Source organism: Camellia sinensis, chromosome 2 (genome assembly GCF_055761805.1).
Source record: "Camellia sinensis isolate YWXY chromosome 2, ASM5576180v1, whole genome shotgun sequence".
In the NCBI taxonomy this organism is placed as follows: Eukaryota; Viridiplantae; Streptophyta; class Magnoliopsida; order Ericales; family Theaceae; genus Camellia; species Camellia sinensis.
Window position 1 is genome coordinate 220,811,175 of NC_138962.1, and position 18,037 is coordinate 220,829,211.

Below are 18,037 nucleotides of genomic sequence, written 5' to 3' on the forward strand. Positions count from 1 at the left end.
ATATAAGCTTATATGTATTATAAAAAAATCAAGCTATTTATGCTTAGCTCAATTAAAACTAGTTTTAGATTGACTCTTAAAAAGTAAACTAACCAAGTTTAAACAAACTAGGGTTGTTTCGGCAATTCAGTTAAAATTCAGTTTTTAGTTTTTAACTCATTTTAGGTCACATTACCTCTTATATTTTTTTATTCACAAAAAAGCAAAATAACCAACTCACGTTAAAGAGTTGTTTGGAAAATATCAAATAAGTATACTTTTTAACTTTTTATAAAAAAATGTACAAAAAAATAAAAAAATAATATAACTAAAAAAATAAAAAGATAAAAAAATATACTACGATAGCACTTCCTAAACAAACTCCAGATGAGTTAATAGTTAACAACCAAACATCAAAGTAAATACTTTAAATCATGTGTTCAAACTTTACTAAGCTAACCAAATAATTATGACACTTATATATATATATATATATAATTCAGTTCAGGCTATTATAAAATTAACGAGTAGACGAACTTTTGATAACCATTTGCGAGACTCGAATTTAAGATTTTAAATCTTATTATCAGATTTTTACTCCTAAGCTGACTCTTTGAGATTCCAAATAATTAGAATATTTACATATCAATTTATATAAGAGCGTGTAACAACATATAAAAAAGCATGTTAAGTATATAAATAATAATAAAATAATTCACACATAAATTTACTTTGTTATATAAAGGAGAGTTTGGTAACACGTGGTGATGAGTAAGTGAGTCAATGCAAATGTCAATAATCTAACAGTTCAGAGACATAGCTTAGGCGAGAATGCAGGTTTTCATGTGCATATTCATCAGACAGGACTCTGTTTTTTTGTTCCTTTTCTTTTGAATCCAAAAACAAAGAACAGGTGTGTTACACGTTGATCGTGATGCGTTTTTTGAACAGCATTGGCCACGATGATGGCTCACGTGTTTATTACACTGGACGGCAATTTAAGGATTTGTTTGGCCAAATTTTTAATAATTTTAAAATTGATAATTAAAAAATAGAAATTAAAAATATTTTTTTACTTATTTTTCAATAATTAATTATTTTAATTTATTTAAATTATTTTTATCTCATAAATTATAAATAAAAACTACACTAAACAATCTGATATAAATTTCAAAATAATATATATATATACAAGCAGATCTATAAAAAAACAAGTCCATGGGATAGTCAAAATTATGGGTACAAACATAAGTCAAGTTAAGAATATTTAAGTTGGGTTTAGATTACAAATTTAATGAAAAAAAATGAAAAATGAAAAACAAAAAATAACATACATTTTATTCACTTTTTCTTTCCCATCTCAAATTCCTTCAAAATTCATAATTCAAACATAACTTTAACAATACTTAATTATGTTTAGATTATAAATTTAAATAAAAATTTATAAAGAGAAAAAAAAGCAAGGAAATGTGAGTAGGACTTTGGAATCCCTTGTTGGATTTATTTTGGGGAACTGACCCAAAGGTCCAAACCCAACATATCATACCCCATTTAGGTCCAAAACAAATTTAATACTCCATTAAGTCCTCAAATTATCAATAAGACGAAAATACCCACAATATATCATCCAATTTACACGCGCACAACCATCACCCACGATCATCTCAGTATGATCAGTACACTGTCACATCTCTACCACTCGAAATCGAATTCTCAATCCTCCATCTCTCCTCTGTTAGACTCCATTCCCTCTGAAACCCTACCCTAACCACAAAACGAAACCGTTCATCTTCATCACCCACGATCATCTCAGTCTGATCAGTACACTGTTACATTTCCGCTGCTCGAAATCGCATTCTCACTCCTCCATCTCTCTTCCGTTCGACTCCATTCCCTCTGAAACCCTACCCTAACCACAAAACGAAACCGTTCATCTTCAACACAACACCAAGCAGTTCATATTCTCCAATCGGCGACTCTCAACAACACGAAGAACCATCACCACTCTGAAGAAATTTCATAGTTCCCGACTTCCGATTCACAGAAATGGGAAAAAAAAGTAACATCTCTCTTCACGTATTCATTATTTTTCATTCAAATTTGTACATTATTCTTTCATATTTCGTATATATACATTTTACATACTTCAAAATATATAAACCCTCTTTCATATATATAATCCCCTGTTTTACAACATTCTAGTCCCCTGTTTTTAAACATTCTAATCCACTGTTTTTGCACATAAATCCCTGTCTTTACACATTCAACACTTTATTCTTATTCTTGTTGTTCAATATTGCCTTTTCTTATTGTTGTTATTTTTGAATACTTAATTTTCTCGTTGTTATTGTTGCTGTTTACAAAATACAATGGGTTGTTCCTATTGTTGATACTGTTTATAAAAACTGCAACATCATACAGTTTCATTTCATCACTCTACAAGTAACATATCTAAATTTATTCAAACTGCAAATGAAGCTGCAAAATTACATCGTTTAATCACTACTCAAAACAAATAGGTAACTTATTATAAAGTGCAAATAAAACTGTCAAATAATACAGTTTCGTAACTGTTACCAACAAATACTTATAACTTCATATTAAATTGCATATGAAACTTCAAAGTTATACAGTTTTGTCACTATATTACTCATACCCTGCTGTCGCTTTCATTTTTTCAGAAATAGCTGTTGGAAGATATTGGAAGAAACAAACTCATATGCCCAAAAATCCAATCAGGGATTTAAGTATCTCCCCTTTTGAAAGCCCGTCTCCTGTATCCACTGAAATGCCACCAATATCTCCCCTTCCACAAAAAACCCAACCACCACAACCAAAAACAACCAAACACCACAGACCCCGGCAAAAAACCCACAAAACAACCACACTACCTACAAGAAAAAGTCCAAGAACTACACCACAGACCCCACTCACACAACAAACACCAACCACACCTCCAATCACAACAAAAACAAACAAAAGAAAGCCAACAAAAAAACAAGAAGCTCCTCCAACCAAAAAAAGAAAGCTCCAAGAAAGCCAATCAACTCCCATAACAAAAATCAAGGCATCAAAAGGGAAAAAAACAACAGTCCCTACAAAGAGAGTCCAATAATTTAATTACCGTTCCAACATCGGAACAGTAATCAAACTGTTGAAGGGGGTCAAATTCACAAAAGCCCAACAGACAGTGTTGGAAAAAACCCCTTTTTGGCCCATTATAAATGCTCTCTCCTCAACACAACTGAAGGCCTCTTAGTGCAGATGCTACAATTCCATTGTAGCAGAAATGACAACACACTACAACAAAAGAAAAAGAGCATTTATACTTGGCAAAAAGGAAATGAAACTCAGAAACAGTGATGTCAAGCTCATTTTTGGTATCGACTGTGGAGAAGACAGCATCACCACCAAATCCTAAGCAAGACCAAAGGATTTTGAGCTTCTATTTTACAAACGAAGATGCAAATCAGTAAAGAGATTGGATGGCAAGTTTTTGACCAAAATGTTTCAACAAACAAAAAAAGGAAAATCAACCAATGATCGTCAAGATCTTGCAAAGGTCATCACCTTTTACTTGTGCTTGAAACTTCTCATGCCTACAACAGGCCATACACTCAGTTGGAGTTTTCTCAACTATGTTGACAATTTCAACAACATCAAGAAGTACAATTGGGTTGAGGCAATGAAAGACACACTGATGAATTCAATGGCAAATGCAAACAACAACCCAAGGCATGTCACTGGATGCGTCATGTTACTCTTGGTAAACACATTACTCAACTAGTTCACAAAAAAACATCAGACATCCACCTATTTCTAACTATCTAACATATTTCAATTTTTTTTTTACAATGCTAGTATTGTGAGCACAGTAAACTCCTCCGACCATCCAACAAAGAAGGCTTCCCAAGGTTTATGAAATGGAACCTTGGTAAAATATACTCCAAGTGGAAACACATCAGCCTTGTTCACTTTGAAAAAGTATTCAAACTCTTCTATACTATCATCGCACAAATCTATTTAACACTCCATTTACAGTCATTATAGTAAAAATCATGTTATGAAACTGTCAAATTCTTCAGTTTCAAACAACATATGTTCAACACTTGACTCACATTATTCATAGTACAAATCATATTATGAAACAGTAAAAGTTTGCAGTTTCAAAGCACACACTTATTTAACATCACTCATGTTATGAAACTGTAAAAATTTACAGTTTAAACGCAAAAATCTATTTCACATCACTCATATTATGAAATTGTAAAAATTTTCAGTTTCAAGCAACATATTTCGACACTTAACCCACATTACTCACAGTACAACTCATCTTATGAAACTGACCAATTTTACAGTATTACTGATATATGCCACATTGTTCCAATGCAGGTTAACCAAAGTGCTTTAACCCCAACTGAACAAGAAATACAGTTATTGCATATCAGTCAAAGCACATCAACAGACTCTTCAGCAAAGAAACATGACTACAAAAAGGACAATAAGCGAAAAAAGAAAACAAAAGCAACAAAAAAAAAAAAAAAAAGACTTCTAGACAATGATGAGGATGACTTTCTCAAAGAAGAACATCAATCAGAATCAGAATCAGAACAAGAAGAACAACAAAAAAAAAAGTAGAAAAGAAAGCAAAAACCACAAGAAGAACCAGGAAGTGATGAACAAGAAGAAGAGAGTGATGAAGAAAAAAAACCAGTGACTGATGAAGAAGAAACTGAAGCAGAAGAAGAAGAAGAAGAAGAACAACAACAACAACAACAACAACAACAACAACAAGACAATGATGAAGCAGAAGAAAGACAAGAAGCAAAAGGTGATTAACCAGAAGACACTGATGAAAAAGAAGACCAACAACAAGAACAAGAAGAACAACAAACAAACCAACAACAACAAGTCAATGAACAAGAACTGACAAACCAACAAGAAGAACTCCAAGAGAAATCTAACATATTTCATGTACAAGGTAAACTATTGTCTAATACTAAAGCAAACTGCAAAATTTAATTAAACTAACCAAAACACAATCCAACATTTTTATAGGTCATGACCAACCACAAACACCAACCAAAGAGGACGACAAGGACAAGCTCATATCAGCCATGAGAGCACAAATGCAAGATATGGAACAAAAATTCATAGCTAAATTGCGTAAAAAAGAAGATCAATTGAAGGAGTCTACCAAAAAAACTAGCAGTCCCCAACAAAGATCAATGGTCAAGAGAATCAAACAAAAGTCAAGAAAACAAGCACATGACCCAGATTTTGAATACCAACCAATGACAAAAGCCAAAGAAGATACAAGGAACAAGACACAAACTGCTGCTGATGTACCCAAACCAACAGAGGGTACCGATGAAGAAAAAGAGAAGAAGAATGAAAAGAAAAAAGAAGAAATCGAAATAGAGACAGAACCCGCTACTGAACCCGAGCAAAAAGAGGGTGCTCATGAAGCAAAACAACAGCAGAAAGAAAAGATGCAAGAAGATATTGGCCAAGAGAAAGCAGTTGCTGTTGAAACCAACCCAAAAGAGCATGCCAATCAAGAGAAGACACAACTTCAAGTATTGGAAAGTGATGATATTTCAAGGAAGAATCAATCCAAAACAAGCCACTCACCATTTCTTGCCGCAAAACAAACAAGGTTTGGCATAACCTATCCAAAAAAGACCAAGACCAAATTCAACTCATCAACAATACACAATCAAGTGCTTGCGTCTGGTCTGGCAGCAAAGATGAAAATTGCGTATACTTTTCAGATATATGCAGATTGACCAACATGGAACCCTTATATGGGAATGTAGGTCTCCAACTGCACAATTTTACAGTTTATGTTCATATTCAATAACCTATTCCACAAACCTAACACATTCTCATATATAATATGTTTCAGGTTATTGATGCCTTCTCAGAAAAGCAATTGGCACTCCAACCAACCATTGAAGAATTTGAGAAAAATGATCTAGCCTTTGCAAGAAATCCATACGCGGAAAGATCTTATGTTTTCTCAACACTCATCAATGTAAGCAAAACTTAACATACCTTTCAACTGCAAAATTTTCTACTTTCTTAACATGTCTTACTACATAGTTTTATAACATATTTCAAACATATATATAACTTACAAACTCCTTTACAAAACCAAGATCAAGCACTGAGAGAAAAAATGATGGACATCCATTTTCCAGAAGCAATGAAAAACAGATATATCCATTTCCCAATCAACCACGACAACCATTGGACAATTGTGGTCTTTGACAATGCTGATGGGATATGGAGACACTATGACTCTTTGAGACCAGCAAAAGTTTGCCATAACAAGCACTTTGAAATTGCTAAGGAAATTGTAAGTTAAATAAAATTTCCTACTTAGTCCCTTTCCTTTAACATCTCAACTCATCACTATAACTAACAAAAATAACCACTAACTGTAGACGTCCTCGAACGTCCCGGGAGGGAGATCCCCCCCCCCCCCCCCCCGTTTTGTTCATTGGGCTCACTACAGTTCAGACTCTCAAATTGTCACGGTTCTTAATCTGAACCAAAGAGTCCAAATCCAGCAAATCGTTGTGAGAAAATAGATTTTTTGAAAGAAGTGCCAAACATGGACTGCTTTGCCAGATACAGAGTCGCCACCTAAATATTTTATTTTTGAAAAATTTAGGAAACCCTGACTCATTGCCTAAGGCCACGTGTCCGTCATCACCAAAGTTGCCTCGACTCGGGAACTTGGGTACGATTGGGGAAGGTCACTTCGTGAGCACCCCTGCTCGCCCGATTAAAGATCGGCCTTTACTAACCATGATATCTATTTTTGAAAACATTATGCGTTCTTATTCCGGTTATTAGCCTAGATTTACTATGTGATGCGCACAACATACAAGTATAGACTGGATCGCCTGAATTGAAACAAAACGTTTCATGTTTGTTTATTTTGAAAATGGTTTGATGGTGCTACCCGCAAGTAGGCTAAGACGCAGATTTTCCCACCCTCGGGTGGGCTTAGAAAAGATGGTTTTGCCACTATCTAGTGGGCTTAAAACTCACAGTCAATGCATTTATTCCAATTCAAATAATCCAACCTTCACCCACAGGCATTCAGGCAGTTATATCACATAAGCATATAGCCTCATGGTAAGCATGCTATCATGGCAGTTACTCACACACATGCAAGGATGCTAAAGCATAAACACTTACCGAGTACTCCAAGCCAAAATAGAAGCTAATTAGAAATCCATGCATGATCCTAACTATACAGAAATACCTAATGCAACACATGCAAAAATGCAACTATAGAAGGCTCGGCTATTCTAAAGATGGCATGCGAAATGCTACAACTAGCAAGTATTCAACTTGGAATTAAAATACAATGCAGTTAGTATGATGCGCCGAGCCCGGTGCATGCAAGACAGATGAATGAATGCAAACATGCTGTCATATTGTATGCTAATTGAAACATGCCCTAATCTAACCATCATAAGCGAGTAAATAAAAGGGAGAAAGACGCGGGGTTGGAAGACATACATCGCACACACGCACACTTATTACAACATTGCCCTCGCGCAGAGGGTCTGAAAGAATAATACAGTCCCAAATGAATAAATAATACAATCCCGAATAAATAATTACAAAACCCTAATTAATTAACAAATTAATCTAGGAAAGCAGTAAATTGGCACGCAAATCCATGGACCGCCTCAGCTCTGTTCCAAATGATGGATGATGCATGCTTGAGTTGCCTTGCGCGAAAATCCATTACGATGCCCCGGTTTGCCTCTGTTTGCAATTGTTCTTGGAATGCGTGCCAAACTCCGGAAGGCTGCTGATTCTTGATTTGCGGCAACAGAGAACAACAAAGGGGCATGGCAAAGTATTTTCACATATGTATGCATGACTACTCTTCGGAAAGTGTAGTTCTCGATCCTCGTGCCACCAATCACGCATCTCGATGCATGATGGCCGAGGAGTCAAATTGCACGACTCAATATGAAATGAATGCACATGAAAACACAACAGGACCTAAACTCTATCATGGGTGATCCGGAGTGTCGGCGACCGGGAATTGAGACACGTTTCGTCACTCGGAGTAAGAAACGTCCCTCGTTTCCCGTGCTCGGGCTAACTCCTATCCCGAACACAATGTAATATGCATGACATGCATGAATGCAATCCTAACATGTAACCTAGTATACACAATGCTATTAAATGGCATACACAATGCACGATGTAACGAGGCATACACAATGCTCTAACATACAACCTAGTATACGCAATGCTATGAAATGAAATGGCATACGCAATGCATAATGGACTTACACTAACATGAGCGGACCTCAGCCACACTCACATCAGTAGCCATTAGGTGAAAATGAGACTATCGAAATGCGTGCACACATGCACGCAAACCGAGGACCGATCCTAGGCAAAACATGCAACTCTAACAAGGCATGGCAAGGCATGGAATATGGCATACAAGCATGTAGATTCCAGCACTGAAATATGATGCAAAATGGTCCCGAATTATGGAAATATGGCACCCGATGCATGAGATGAACCCCGAAACTCAAAAACTAGGCACATGGAATGACTTGTAGCTATACAAAGGATGCATTATTTGATCATAAAGAATGAAGACAGAGCCAAGGCAGTCCCAAAACATGGACATTTTCAGTTCAAAGCATGGCCAAAAGATGCTAGCAAGATGGACTAAAATAGCATGCAATTTTAACTAGCAAACATGGTTTACATGGAAAGTATAGCATGCACATGGAATCTCACCAAACCAGAAAAAATCAGTGAATAAAACATATGAAAATAGGCCCAAATAACCACTGATATGCAACCATGGCATGCAAAAATGATGAGTTACTTTAGAGGGCCATGCAAGGAGTCATTAAGCACACGCAAGATAGACATTTGGCATGGCATAAACAACTATGAAAGCCAAATATGGTAGTCCCAAAACTCACCAAATTGACCCTAGAAAGTGACTCCAAAGCATGCAAGATAGGGTCTCTTTGGAAGGCCAAAATGACTACCAAACAAGTCAAGGTGAGAGGGGGTCACCCCCCTCTGATTTGGAAGCTCAAAATAGTGTCTTAGCCACTGAAAATCCACTGGATTTCAGTGGCTAGAAGGCCAAACAAAGAATGCAACAAGGGCTTAGGTGTAAGGCTCAAAATAGGAGACAATCAAGCACACAAGGAAGCATATGACCTCAAAAAAAAATTGAACCTTAAACAAACCTGAATATGAGATTAAAACAAGATATTTTTCAGTTTAAGACAACTCTCAAAATCAAACACAAGTAGGGCTAATCTATCATGCAAAAATGGCCCTAAAAGAGAGAATAGAGACAAGGGACAGCAGCTGGCCTCAAATAGTGAAGAGCCCTTCAACAAAGTTGAAGAAGGGCTCAAGAAAAGGCACTTTACAGTTTATGCCAAGCTTCAAAAATAATCACAAGTAGGCCTAAAATATCATGCAAGAAAAAGGCCTAAAAGAGGGATAAAGGGACAAGTGATAGCTGCTGGCCTCAAATAGAGGAGAGCCCTTCAACAAAGTTGAAGAGGGGCCCAAAACAAGACATTTCACATTTTATGACCAAGTCCGAAATAGCTCACAAATAAGCCTAAAATATCATGCAAAAATAGGCCTAAAAGAGAGTTTAAACACAAAAGGTGAGGAGGAGACCTCAAACAGAGAAAGGCCCTTAATCAAACTTGGAGATGAGCACAAAATATGACTATTTACAGTTCGGGTCGGAGCCCAAAAATGCTTGCAAGCAAGGCTTATAAATGAAGCAAGAAAAGACTAGTTTAGGGGAAAAGTGTGCTTACCCTTGAAGAGCAATGAACCAGCAGCCTTTGGACCAAGAAGAGGAGCTCCTAGCCTCTAGAAATCAGCTTCAAAAGGCTGGAATGGAGTGTGGATGTGTGGAGTTATGGGTTGGTGTGTAAATGGTGCAAGGCTTTTAGGGTTTTGAGGCTTGGAAGAGAGGGAGAGGGAGAGATGTAAGCAAGGCTCTAAACAAGAATTTTGTAACCCTCAAAAATGGAGCTGGGGGGTCTGGTTTTATAGAGGGAGGAGTGGAGGAAAAGGGGGGGAAAACCAATTCAAGTTTTCCCCCCAAAAGGCACCCCCCGGATACAAAATCTGGGGGGAAACAGAGGGTACAGCTGGAAGGCATTTGGAGAGGGGATTCTGGCCGGCCAGGTTCAAAAGGTTCAGGTGGCCATCCACCCCAAATTGCTGGCCGGTGTAGACACCCCATTTTTGACCGACCTTAAGACTCAGACGTCACCGATTGAGCGCTTGGTGATGTTGCATAATGTGCTCGTTCAGAAGTCTCAGAGTCGCGGCCGTGAGCCCTGCCTCCGGACTTCCGAACCCTTTTCTGTGCCTTGTCTCGGTTTGCGAACCAGACTCGGTTTTCTCTGTTTCTTTTTCTGAGGGAAGGGAGAGGTCCCGTAGACCATCTCTCAATGTCCATAGGCTACATTTGGTGGCCGTAGGCCATTTTGCCCATTTCGGAGTCCGGTTCCCGGTTTTCGGAGCCGTCAGGCCGTGTGCCTCGGTTCGGGACCGCTTAACCATCTCCTATTGCTCTGATTTTTGGCATACATCTTATTTCATCCCTTTTGAGGGACACTGGGGGCTGAGAAACCCACTTCGAGGTCGAATACCATTTTCGGTGCTTAACAGCCCATTTTCGGGACCCCGAACTGCGTGTTTTGGCCCCGGAACGTTCGTTTTACAACGGTTTTCGTTCATTTTTGGCAGGTACCTCTGTTTTATCACAGGCAAGGTCACTGAAGGGTGGGAGGCCAGCAATTGTTGCAACAACCAGTTATTTCTCTTCCGGAGCCTCCCGGCGCCCGTTTTTCGCACTTCCGGGCTAATGTTGAATACCTTGGAGCTAGTGTTGCCAACTTTCAACCACATATCTGTGATCTACACACTTGGGAGGCCACTAAAAGTTGGTGGCCGGCCATTAAGGTCACCTGACCCTTTTGACCCCTTTCTTCCGGGCTAATGTTGAACCCCTTGGACCATTTTTCTTGAACTTTGAACCACATATCTGTGATGTACACACCTGGGAGGCCCCTAAAAGTTCATGGCCGGCCAGTAAGTCAACTTGACCCTTTTGACCCCCTCTTTCCGAGCCATTGTTGAACCCCTTAGACCCACTTTCTTGGTTTTTTAACCACATGGTTGTGTTGTACACACATAGGGGTACCTCTCCAGTAGCTGGCCGGCCAGAAAATCACATTGACCCTTTTGACCCCTAGCCGGCCGGCTAGGGGGTGTGGCCGGCCGGCCACCTCCAGCAAAAGTGAGAGGCCGGCCGTGTTCCTCGCACTGTGCACTTTACAGCTGTGGGGCAATATCCCCCAGATATTTCCTGTGTCCGAGGGATATTTTGTGGGGGAGTTTTACCCTCCTTTTCCCCCACCTTTACACCCCTTCTTTGGCCTATATAGCAAGCAAACCTTGTTCTTTGTTGGGGTTAGAAGAACTCTCCTTCAAGCTTCCATAGCCAACTCCATCTTCTTCCTTCTCAATTCTTGAAAAAACCCTAAGCCCCCTAACCATCATTCCTTCTACACCACCAAGCTCTACCACCACCATCTCATTTCCAGCAACAAGGAAGGATTCTTGAAGGCTAAATAAGCTGCAAATCCATCCAAGAAGCAACAAAAGTTCGAATCTTCAAGGGTAAGTAACACTTTTACCCTTTTGACCCTTTTCCTTGATCTATTTCTAAGCCCCACTTCTTTTTGGTTTCAAGCTCCGGCCCTAACTGAAAAGGGCCATATTTTGAGCTCATCTTCACTTCTCATTAAGGGCTCAACCCTGTTTGAGCCCTCCATAATATACTTGCTTCATTGATCATCTTGTATGTCATGATTTTGCATGCTATTTTTGGCCCATGAGAAATCTGTTTTTGAGCATGTTATAAACTGATATAAGGCTTATTTTGAGCCCCTCTTCAACATTGGAGAAGGGCTCAACATTGTTTGGTGTCTCCATGTGTCACTTGTAGTTATACCCCTTATTTGGCCCCATTTTTGCATAAATTGGCAACCCTCTTTGCTTCTATTTTTGGACCTTGGTCCGAACTGAAAGTGGTCTTATTTTGGCCTATACTTCATGTTTCATTCACACTTTTTTTCTGTTTGGTGATTATTTTATATACTTCATGTTATAGCACCTTTTGAGCCTTGTCTTGCATCACATTTTTGGCATATTTGTATACTGATTTGAGGTCTTCCATATACTGTAAATGTTCATATTTTTGGTCCATCTTCATTGTTGTAGAAGGAAATTTTCCAGTTTGGGTTTTGCTTATACCACTTGCTTCATTACCCCTCTTTTGGCCCCTATTCTTGCATGCTATTTTTCCCCTACCTATACTTGCTGTTTGGCCATGTTTATAACTGTGAAAGTGCATATTTTGGGACTGTCTAGCTTCTGTCTTTGCATTGCACATCCATGTTGTGCATGTTTGGCATAGCTATAGGCCATTTCGGGTGCCTAATGTTGCATTTCGGGACATTTCCTTGCATTTCATGTCATTTTGCTTCATTTCGGGACTGTTTTCCCCCATATTTTAGTACTGAAATTCCATTAGTTTGCTTGCATATCATTTTTGCCATATTTCATCACATTTTAGCATCGCCTCGGTTTGCGTGCCCGTGTGCACGCATTTCGAGGCACTTCATTTTCTGCCATCGGCATCTTATGTGAGTGTGGCTGAGGCTCTCTCATGTTAGTATAAGTCCATGTTGCATTTTCCATGTCATTCGCATCATTTTGCCATTGCCTCGGTTTGCGTGCCCGTGTGCACGCATTTCGAGGCCCTCCTTTTTTATCTGCCGGCATCCCATGTGAGTGTGGCTGAGGCTCACTCATGTTGGTATAAGCCCATTTGTCATTTCCATACCATTTCATCACATTTCATCATTGCCTCGGTTTGCGTGCCCGTGTGCACGCATTTCGAGGCCCTCCTTTTTTATCTGTCGGCATCCCATGTGAGTGTGGCTGAGGCTCACTCATGTTGGTATAAGCCCATTTGTCATTTCCATGCCATTTCATCATTGCCTCGGTTTGCGTGCCCATGTGCACGCATTTCGAGGCACTTCTTTTTTATCCGACGGCATCTTATGTGAGTGCGGCTGAGGCTCTCTCATGTTGGTATAAGTCCATTTATCATTTTCCATGTCATTACATCATTCCGCCATCGCCTCGGTTTGCGTGCCTGCGTGCACGTATTTCGAGACACATATCATCGCCTCGGTTTGCGTGCCTGCGTGCACGTATTTCGAGACACATATCATCGCCTCGGTTTGCGTGCCCGCGTGCACGTATTTCGAGACACATATCATCGCCTCGGTTTACGTGCCCGCGTGCACGCATTTTGAGACACCTCATTTTCATAGCATTGTGTATGTTAGGATTGCATCTTAGTTGCATTTCGTGCATATTGCATCATGTCCGGAATAGGAGTTAGCCCGGGCACGGGAAACGAGGTACATTTCGTACTCCGAGTAACGGAATATGTCTTAATTCCCCAGTCACCGACACTCCGGATTATCCATGATAGAGTTAGGATTTAGCTATAATTTCATGTGCATTCATCCTATATTGAGTTGTGCATTTTGACTCCTCTGCCATCATGCCTCGGTATGCGTGATTGGTGGCACGAGGATCGAGACATGCATATATTTGTGCAAATACATTGCTATGCCCCTTTCCTGCTCTCTGTTACAGCAAAATCAGGAATCAGCAACTTTCCGGGACTTGGCACGCTTTTCAAGAACAACATGTGTAAACAGAGGCTAATTGGGGCATTCCGGTGGATTTCCGCGCAAGACAACCCGGACGTGCATCATCCACCAGAAGCAAGACAGTCCCTGGCTTGCACGCCAGTTTTATTTGCTTTCTAGTTAATTCATTAATTAATTAGAATTCTGTAATATTTTGGACTGTAATATTCTTTTATTTTGGGACTGTAATATTTGGACTGTATTATTTATTCGGACCCTCCGAGTGAGGGCATAACTGTAATAAGTGTGCGTGAGTGTGATGTATGTCTTCCAACCCCACGTCTTTCTCCCTTTTATTTATCCGCTTTTGATGGTTAGATTAGAGCATATTTAAATTAGCATACAATATGATAGCATGTTTGCATCATTCATCTGTATTGCATGCACCGGGCACGGCGCATCATACTAACTGCATTGTATTTTCAATTCCAAGTTGAATACATGTTAGTTGTAGCATTTCATATGCCATCTTAGAATAGCCGAGCCTGCCATAGTTGCATTTTGCATGTGTTGCATTAGGCATTTCTGTATACTTAGGGTCATGCATGATTTCTAATACAGTTTTTGTTTTGGCTTGGAGTACTCGGTAAGTTCTATGCTTTAGCATCCTTACATGCGTGTGAGTGTTGCCATGAATAGCATGCTTACCATGAGGCTATGTGCTTATGTGATATATCTGCCTGAATGCCTGTGAGTGAAGGTCGGGTTATCTGAATTGGAATAAATCATCAAATGTTTCAAGCCTACCTGCGGGTAACAAACCCTTTTAAAAAACAAGCATGAAATGTTTTGTTCCAATTTGGGCGACTCGGCCTATACTTATATGTTGTGAGCATCACATAGTAACCTAGGCTAATAAACCGGAATAAGAACTCACAATGTTTTCAAAAATTGATATCATGGTTAGTAGAGGCCGGTCTATGACCGGGCGAGCGGGGGTGCTCACGAAGTGACCTTCCCCAATCGTACCCAAGTTCCCGAGCCGAGGCAACTTTGGTGATGACGGACACGTGGCCTTTTGGCACCGAGTCAGGGTTTCCTAAATTTCCCAAAATAAAATATTTAGGTGGCGACTCTGTATCTGGGAAAGCAGTCCATGTTCGGCACTTCTTTCAAAAATCAGTTTTCTCAAAACGATTTGCCGGATTTGGACTCTTTGGTTCAGATTAGGAACCGTGACGTTTTAAGAGTCCGAGCTGTATCGAGGTCCCCCGTGGGCATGTTACAGCCGGCCACCCCAAAAAGGTGGCCTCCCATGTGTGCACAACACAAATATGTGGTCAAAACCCAAAAAATGTGAATCAGGAGAGAGAAAAGCCAACTTTTTAGAGGGGTTCAAAAGGGTCAAGAACAATTACTGGCCGGCCTATACATATTGGTGGCCTCCCAGGTGTGTACAACACAAATATGGGGTTTAGGGCTAAAGAAAGTGGCCCCGGGGTGGTCAACATTAGCTTTTTAGTGAGGAAAACGGGCGACGGAGAGCGATGAAGAAATAAAGCTGGATTTTCAGAACAATTGCTGGCCTCCCACCCTCCTACAAGCTTCCTAACAATGAAAATAAAGTCTCCACCAAAAATGAACCAAAAACGATGCAAAACGAAGGTTCGGGGGCCAAAACTCGCGGCCCGAGGCCCCGAAAATGGGCTGTTAAGCACCGGAGGTGGCATTCGACCACGAAGTTGGTGTCTTGGGCCACAGTGTTCCTCAAAAGGGAGGAAATAAGGTGTGTGCAAAAAACCGGAGCAAAAGGAGGTGGTTAAGCGGTCCCGAACCGAGGCACACGACCGATGGCTCCGAAAATCGGAAACCGGGCTCCAAACGGAAAAACTGGCCTACGGCCGCGAAACGTAGCCTACGACCACTGAGAGATGGTCTACGAGACCTCTGCCTCCCTTCGGGAAGAGAAGACAGAGAAAACAGAGCCTGGTTCGCAAACCGAGGCAAGGCATGAAAGAGTCCGGAAGTCGAGAGGCAAGGCTTGCAGCCGGGACTCTGAAACTTCTGAACGAGCACAATATGCAATATCATCGAGCGCTCAATCAGTGACGTCTGAGTCTTAAGGTCGGTCAAAAATGGGGTGTCTACAATTGCCCCTCTTTGACAGAACTCGGAAGTCATAAGTGACGGGAGTGAATGTCAAAGCCCAGAGGCGACCCATTTTTGACAAGGCCGAAAACTTAGACAAACAGGCGAGATAAACAGAGATGCGCCCGCAGGCGTGCCCGCAGGCAAGGGGAAATGATATGCACAAAGCCGGACGTAACTTATGATTATGCAAAGGCAGCCATAGCGAAGCAATCATACACAATGAATGCGACAGTTTAAGCAGGCGAATGAAATCAAACCAAACTACATTACATGAGAAAGGATGCAAGAGAATTATGCAATTCTCACCACGTCTCACACGGAGAATACAATACCGTCCGGTTCGTCTGGTTGCACCAGCTTCAAATGAACCGTACATACAATATCGTGCCTCATGCTGCTGGGGATCTTTTGCTTCTTTTCGGTTGAACTGCAGGTACTACTTTTCTCCCTGACTATGGTTGCAGCTTTCCCTATTCTCCAACAGGGAGACATACTAGGTTGGTTCAGTATCCAGAATTGAGGTGCATACACATGCTATCTCAATCTATGGGGCTGCCATACAGATTTTAAGCCGAGGATATACCCCTGGGTATTTAAATCAGACTTTAGTCTCGGAAATCCCGAACCTTTGCGTTCTAGGCGTGAGCCATTCGAACTCTAGTTTCCACCGTCTCAGTTGGTCTCCTAGGAACTCACCGTAAACACAGGCAGGTGGCTATACCAGACCACCGAAAGTCGTTCGGGCACGACAAACACCAAAGGAATTACACCTTTAGAGGATTTAAGGTCTCCTAGACCAGAGGATTTAAGATCTCCTAGACCAGAAAGTGCACAAGACAGTGCGAATGATACAAAAAAACAATGTGCACAAGACAGTGCGATGCAGAGCGAATGCACAAAACAGTGCTAAACAGATGTACAAAATAGTGCGATGCTAAAGATGTACAAACTAGTACGAGCAGGGTGAATGCACAAAACAGTGCGATACAGATAAGGTGCGCAAGATAGCGCGATGCTATGCACTAACAAGTGCAGGTAAGGTGTGCAAGATAGCGCGATGCGATACGCAAAGCACAAGACAGTGCGATGCGCGAAATAGCGCGATGAATGCAATGCACAAAACAGTGCGAATGAGGTGCGCAAGATAGCGCGATAAAATGCATGTACAACGCAAGACTTGGCACACGGCTTACGACATAGCATTCCATTCATTTGGCACACGGCTCACAACACAACACTTTGTTTGTTTGCCACGCGGCTCACAACACAATATTCTGTTCATTTGGCACGCAGCTCAAAACATAGCACTCTGTTTATCTGGGCACACAGCTCATTCGGGCACACAGCTCATTTCAGGCACACGGCTCATTTTCGGGCACACGGCTCATTTTTCGGGCACAGCTCATTTTCGGGCACATAACTCATTTCTGGCACGCAGTTCATTCTTCGGGCACACAGCTTATTTTTCGGGCACACAGCTCCTTTTTCGGGCACACACCTCCTTTTTCGGGCACACAGCTCATTTTCGGGCACACAGCTCATAACACTGCTCAATCTGAACACTCAGTCCATAACGCAGCATTTGGTTTGCATTTTGAACACACAGCTCAAGCACTTGAATTTCTGAACACGCAGCTCAAACTTTTGGTGTGAACACGTAGCCCACATTTTTGAAACCTGAACACACAGCTCAAACTTTTGTCGTGAACACGCAGCCCACATTTTCTTGAAATCTAAATACACAGCTCAAACTTGTTGTCGTGAACACACAGCTCACAGTTTTTGGAAGTTGAACACGCAGCTCAAACTTTTGAATTTCTGAACACGCGGCCCATCTTTTATTGTGAGCACGCAGCACACACTTGTTGAAAGTTGAACACGCAGCTCAAGCTTTTGAACTTCTGAACACGCAGCCCATTTTTTTGATTGTGAACACGCTGCGCACACTTGTTGAAAGTCGAACACGCAGCCCAAACTTTTGAATTTCTGAACATGCAGCCCATTTTTTGATTGTGAACACGCAGCACACATTTGTTGAAAGTTGAACATGCAGCTCAAACTTTTGAACTTCTGAACACGCAGCCCATTTTTTGATTGTGAACACGCATCACACACTTGTTGAA